A 7,876-nucleotide genomic window follows, 5' to 3' on the forward strand; every position below is an offset into this window, starting at 1 on the left:
TTCAGCTGTGGATTTATACACATCAGTATGTCGTAAAATTTCACAAAAAAAAGTCATGGTATAGTATGTCGTAAAATTTCATGAAAAAAAGTCATAGTATAGTATGTAAAAAAATGTTATGAAAAAAAGTCAGTATAGTATGTCGAACAATTTCTTTAAAAAAAAAGTCATAGTATAGTATGTCGAAAAATGTTATGAAAAAAAGTCATAGTATAGTGTGTTGAACAATTTCATGAAAAAAAGTCATAGTATAGTATGTCATAAAATTTCATTAAAAAAAAGTCATAGTATAGTATGTCGAACAATTTCATGAAATAAAGTCATAGTATAGTATGTCATAAAATTTCATTAAAAAAAAGTCATAGTATAGTATGTCGAACAATTTCATGAAATAAAGTCATAGTATGTCGTAAAATTTCACCAAAAAAAGTCATAGTATAGTATGTCGAAAAATGTTGTGAAAAAAATTCATAGTATAGTATGTCGAACAATTTCTTTAAAAAAAAGTCATAGTATAGTAGGTCGTAAAATTTCACCAAAAAAAGTCATAGTATAGTTGTTACGTTCACAAAGTGGAACAATAACTTAACCAAATTAAACAGAGTCAAAGTGAATGTTCAAAAATTAACAGTTTATTAAAGGACAACTGAAGGTTCACAAATGTGGTGGAGGTAGGGACAATATAGTTGTGCCAAATAATCAAAATTAACAAACCAAAACTAGGCCTAACTAAATCTCTGTCTTCTTTAAACACAACAAACAAAAGGCTGATTAAGTTATCTACAAACAGCAGTTTACAAAACATACAGGGGTTGGCAACAACCACTAAACCTAGTGTTTCTAGACATGAAAAGAACCTATGTGCAAAAGTGTACCCCAGACTTACCTATGCCCTCTACCTCCTTACCACAAACCATATCTTTAATTTCCCACTGGAAACAAGTGTCTTCACAATTCAAATACTTCATTACAAATGAGTCAGAGAGAGAGACAGCCCAGAGTGTGCTTCTTTTATGTGCAGCCCACGACGGCGATTGGCTGGATAGAATGAGAGTGAGCCACTCAGCAGCTGGCAAACTCTGCACAGGTGGACTCCAATCACCTCCATTAACTCTGGATCCTGGAAGCACCTGCAAGACAAGGGGGAGGGGCAGAACAACACAGGACAAAAGCTCTGCAGGCCTGTCTGGCCCTGCAGGCAGTAACACATGTCGTAAAATTTCATGAAAAAAAGTCATAGTATAATATGCCATAAAATTTCATTAAAAAAAAGTCATAGTATAGTATGTCGAACAATTTCTTTAAAAAAAAGTCATAGTATAGTATGTCGAAAAATGTTATGAAAAAAAGTCATAGTATAGTATGTTGAACAATTTCTTTAAAAAAAGTCATAGTATAGTATGTCATAAAATTTCATTAAAAAATAGTCATAGTATAGTATGTCGAAAAATGTTATGAAAAAAAGTCATAGTATAGTATGACGAACAATTTCTTTAAAAAAAAGTCATAGTATAGTATGTCGAACAATTTCTTTAAAAAAAAGTCATAGTATAGTATGTCGAAAAATGTTATGAAAAAAAGTCATAGTATAGTATGTCAGAAAATTTCACCAAAAAAGTCAAAGTATAGTATGTCGAACAATTTCATGAGAAAAATTCATAGTATAGTATGTCGAACAATTTTAAAAAAAAGTCATAGTATAGTATGTCGAAAAATGTTATGAAAAAAAGTCATGGTATAGTATGTCGAAAAATGTTATGAAAAAAAGTCATGGTATAGTATGTCGAAAAATGTTATGAAAAAAAGTCATGGTATAGTATGTCGAACAATTTCTTTAAAAAAAAGTCATAGTATGTCGTAAAATTTCACCAAAAAAAGTCATAGTATAGTATGTCGAAAAATTTCATGAAAAAAAGTCATAGTATAGTATGTCATAAAATTTCATTAAAAAAAGTCATAGTATAGTATGTTGAACAATTTCTTTAAAAAAAGTCATAGTATAGTATGTCGTAAAATTTCATGAAAAAAAGTCATAGTATAGTATGTCGTAAAATTTCATGAAAAAAAGTCATAGTATAGTATGTCGAAAAATGTTATGAAAAAAAGTCATAGTATAGTATGTCGAACAATTTCATGAAAAAAAGTCATAGTATAGTATGTCATAAAATTTCATGAAAAAAAGTCATAGTATAGTATGTCGAAAAATGTTATGAAAAAAAGTCATAGTATAGTATGTCGAAAAATGTTATGAAAAAAAGTCATAGTATAGTATGACGAACAATTTCTTTAAAAAAAAGTCATAGTATAGTATGTCGAACAATTTCTTTAAAAAAAGTCATAGTATAGTAGGTCCTAAAATTTCACCAAAAAAAGTCATAGTATAGTATGTCGAAAAATTTCATAAAAAAAGTCATAGTATAGTATGTCGAACAATTTCTTTAAAAAAAGTCATAGTATAGTATGTCGAACAATTTCTTTAAAAAAAGTCATAGTATAGTATGTCGAACAATTTTTTTTAAAAAAAGTCATAGTATAGTATGTCGAAAAATGTTATGAAAAAAAGTCATGGTATAGTATGTTGTAAAATTTCACCAAAAAAAGTCATAGTATAGTATGTCGTAAAATTTCATGAAAAAAAGTCATAGTATAGTATGTCGAACAATTTCATTAAAAAAAGTCATAGTATAGTATGTCGAACAATTTCTTTAAAAAAAGTCATAGTATAGTATGTCGAAAAATTTCATAAAAAAAGTCATAGTATAGTAGGTCCTAAAATTTCACCAAAAAAAGTCATAGTATAGTATGTCGAAAAATGTTATGAAAAAAAGTCATAGTATAGTATGTTGAACAATTTCATTAAAAAAAAGTCATAGTATAGTATGTCGAACAATTTCTTTAAAAAAAGTCATAGTATAGTAGGTCCTAAAATTTCACCAAAAAAAGTCATAGTATAGTATGTCGAAAAATGTTATGAAAAAAAGTCATAGTATAGTATGTTGAACAATTTCATTAAAAAAAAGTCATAGTATAGTATGTCGAACAATTTCATGAAAAAAAGTCATAGTATAGTATGTCGAAAAATTTCATAAAAAAAGTCATAGTATAGTATGTCGAACAATTTCTTTAAAAAAAGTCATAGTATAGTATGTCGAACAATTTCACGAAAAAAAGTCATAGTATAGTATGTCGAACAATTTCTTTAAAAAAAGTCATAGTATAGTATGTCGAACAATTTCACGAAAAAAAGTCATAGTATAGTATGTCGAAAAATGTTATGAAAAAAATTCATAGTATGTCGTAAAATTTCACCAAAAATAGTCATAGTATAGTATGTCGAACAATTTCTTTAAAAAAAAGTCATCGTATAGTATGTCGAAAAATGTTATGAAAAAAAATCATGGTATAGTATGTCGAACAATCTTTTTAAAAAAAAGTCATAGTATAGTATGTCGAACAATTTCTTTAAAAAAAAGTCATAGTATAGTAGGTTGTAAAATTTCACCAAAAAAAGTCATAGTATAGTATGTCAAACAATTTCATTAAAAAAAGTCATAGTATAGTATGTTGAAAAATTTGGACGTACAGCAGGTCACTGGGTTAGGGTGAGGGTTTACAGCAGGTCGCTGGGTCAGGGTTAGGGTTTACAGCAGGTCGCTGGGTTAGGGTGAGGGTTTACAACAGCCCACTGCAGCAGCCAACCACTCCTAAAAATACTTACGGTTTATTGGTTATTGGTTTCATGTACTAATATTTTTTTCTTTTCCAGTTACACAGTCAAATCTGTATCAATCTGTGTTTCCCTGTTGCATAACCCCCCAGTGTTATCTCTGGTAAACCCCGGGAGGAGACGCTGGTCTCACTCCAGTGTCGGGCACCGGGCATCGATGTGAGGGTGGGGATGGAACCCCGCTCTGCTGCAGCCAGAACCGGGAACTTAGCAACCAAGCCATCAATGCCACACGCACTGAGGACTGTTCTCTCGGTATATTTGACTTGGTCATTAGAAGTTAGACCTGAAAACAGACTGTGTCACATAAAGATCGAACCCACAACCTCCAGTACTCCAACCAGTTATCTACCAGTCTGAAATCACAAATCATGGAATGTCAAAAGAATGGTACAAAAAGTCAAAGTATATTATGTTGAAAAAAAAGTCATTAGATAGTATCCAGAAAAAAAGTTATAGTATAGTATGTCAAAAAAAATTATCAATTTTTCATGAAATTTTTCGACATATACTATAACTTTTTATGATGTACTATATTATGAATTCTTATGTCATACTATATTATTATTTATTATGCCATACTATACTACCTGTGTGTCCCAATACCCATACCACCGTAGTATTTAGTATGCCAGAAAAAGTTTTATCATGTCCCAACACATTGTACGTCAAATAAAATATGCCAAGAATACCAGGATGTCCTACTATACTACATCCGGTGGCATTTTACACTATGTGTTCTTTCCTGACTCGGAGGCTTAGCCTGATTTAGTCCTAATGAACTCTTAGACGATCTGAACTAATCTGAATTCTGCCTAGCAACCGGCTGTGAGGAGACATGTCATTGGTCCGTTGAGCAGCTGCAGGATCTCTGTGGTTCTACATGAGATATAAAATCTAGTTTAACTACAGTCACTTCCTGGAGAGGTTAATATATATAAATTATATACCTATTGCACCTGACTTTATTTGAAACATCGTCTTCTGCTGCTGCAGACAGAATGGACTGACTGAGGAAAGATGTTAATAAAGTCATAAAAGCAGTGAACTTGTCCTTTAAAGGACCCCCCGCTGGTGACTTCCTGCGTCACGGCCGGCTGTCCTTGAACCTCAGATGACATCAGCAGAGTTAATCTGTTCCTCTGATCTCATTAACGCCGTTGATCTGGTTAACCACCTGCACCCTCTGTCACACACTGTAGAACACAGTACAAGTACTACAACACACTGTAGAACACAGTACAAGTACTACAACACACTGTAGAACACAGTACAAGTACTACAACACGCTGTAGAACACAGTACAAGTACTACAACACACTGTAAAACACAGTACAAGTACAACAACACACTGTAGAACACAGTACAAGTACTACAACACACTGTAGAACACAGTACAAGTACTACAACACACTGTAGAACACAGTACAAGTACAACAACACACTGTAGAATACAGTACAAGTACAACAACACACTGTAGAACACAGTACAAGTACTACAACACACTGTAGAACACAGTACAAGTACTACAAAACACTGTAGAACACAGTACAAGTACAACAACACACTGTAGAACACAGTACAAGTACAACAACACACTGTAAAAACACAGTACAAGTACTACAACACACTGTAGAACACAGTACAAGTACTACAACACACTGTAGAACACAGTACAAGTACTACAACACACTGTAGAACACAGTACAAGTACTACAACACACTGTAGAACACAGTACAAGTACAACAACACACTGTAGAACACAGTACAAGTACAACAACACACTGTAGAACACAGTACAAGTACTACAACACACTGTAGAACACAGTACAAGTACTACAACACACTGTAGAACACAGTACAAGTACAACAACACACTGTAGAATACAGTACAAGTACAACAACACACTGTAGAACACAGTACAAGTACTACAACACACTGTAGAACACAGTACAAGTACTACAAAACACTGTAGAACACAGTACAAGTACAACAACACACTGTAGAACACAGTACAAGTACAACAACACACTGTAAAAACACAGTACAAGTACTACAACACACTGTAGAACACAGTACAAGTACTACAACACACTGTAGAACACAGTACAAGTACAACAACACACTGTAGAACACAGTACAAGTACTACAACACACTGTAGAACACAGTATTAATACTACAACACACTGTACAACACAGTACAAGTACTACAACACACTGTAGAACACAGTACAAGTACAACAACACACTGTAGAACACAGTACAAGTACTACAACACACTGTAGAACACAGTATTAATACTACAACACACTGTAGAATACAGTACAAGTACTACAACACACTGTAGAACACAGTATTAATACTACAACACACTGTAGAACACAGTACAAGTACTACAACACACTGTACAACACAGTACAAGTACTACCAACACACTGTAGAACACAATTCAAGTACTACAACACACTGTAGAACACAGTACAAGTACTACCAACACACTGTAGAACACAGTTCAAGTACTACAACACACTGTAGAACACAGTACAAGTACTACAACACACTGTAGAACACAGTATTAATACTACAACACACTGTACAACACAGTACAAGTACTACAAGACACTGTAGAACGCAGTATTAATACTACAACATGCTGTAGAACAAAGTATTAATACTACAACACACTGTACAACACAGTACAAGTACTACAACACACTGTACAAAACAGTACAAGTACTACAACACACTGTAGAACACAGTACAAGTACTACAACACACTATAGAACACAGTATTAATACTACAACACGCTGTAGAACACAGTACAAGTATTACAACACACTGTAGAACACAGTATTAATACTAAAACACACTGTACAACACAGTACAAGTACTACAACACACTGTAGAACACAGTACAAGTACTACCAACACACTGTAGAACACAGTACAAGTACTACAACACACTGTAGAACACAGTATTAATACTACAACACGCTGTAGAACACAGTACAAGTACTACAACACACTGTAGAACACAGTACAAGTACAACAACACACTGTAGAACACAGTACAAGTACTACAACACACTGTAGAACACAGTATTAATACTACAACACACTGTAGAACACAGTACAAGTACTACAACACACTGTAGAACACAGTATTAATACTAAAACACACTGTACAACACAGTACAAGTACTACAACACACTGTAGAACACAGTACAAGTACTACAACACGCTGTAGAACACAGTACAAGTACTACAACACACTGTAGAACACAGTATTAATACTACAACACACTGTAGAACACAGTACAAGTACTACAAAACACTGTAGAACACAGTATTAATACTAAAACACACTGTACAACACAGTACAAGTACTACAACACACTGTAGAACACAGTACAAGTACTACCAACACACTGTAGAACACAGTTCAAGTACTACAACACACTGTAGAACACAGTACAAGTACTACAACACACTGTAGAACACAGTATTAATACTACAACACACTGTACAACACAGTACAAGTACTACAAGACACTGTAGAACACAGTATTAATACTACAACATGCTGTAGAACACAGTATTAATACTACAACACACTGTACAACACAGTATTAATACTACAACACACTGTAGAACACAGTACAAGTACTACAACACACTGTAGAACACAGTACAAGTACTACAACACGCTGTAGAATACAGTACAAGTACTAAAACACACTGTAGAACACAGTATTAATACTACAACACGCTGTAGAACACAGTACAAGTACTACAACACACTGTAGAACACAGTATTAATACAACAACACACTGTAGAACACAGTACAAGTACTACAACACACTGTAGAACACAGTACAAGTACTACAACACGCTGTTGAACACAGTACAAGTACTACAACACACTGTAGAACACAGTACAAGTACTACAACACGCTGTAGAACACAGTATTAATACTACAACACACTGTACAACACAGTACAAGTACTACAAAAACACTGAACTGTAAAACACTCACTGTAAAACACTGCATTATAAAACACTGCATTATAAAACACTGCATTATAAAACACTGCACTGTAAAACACTGTCACTGTAAAACACTGCACTGTAAAACACTGCA

Source organism: Sebastes umbrosus, unplaced genomic scaffold, assembly GCF_015220745.1.
Source record: "Sebastes umbrosus isolate fSebUmb1 unplaced genomic scaffold, fSebUmb1.pri scaffold_173_arrow_ctg1, whole genome shotgun sequence".
Classification (NCBI taxonomy): domain Eukaryota; kingdom Metazoa; phylum Chordata; class Actinopteri; order Perciformes; family Sebastidae; genus Sebastes; species Sebastes umbrosus.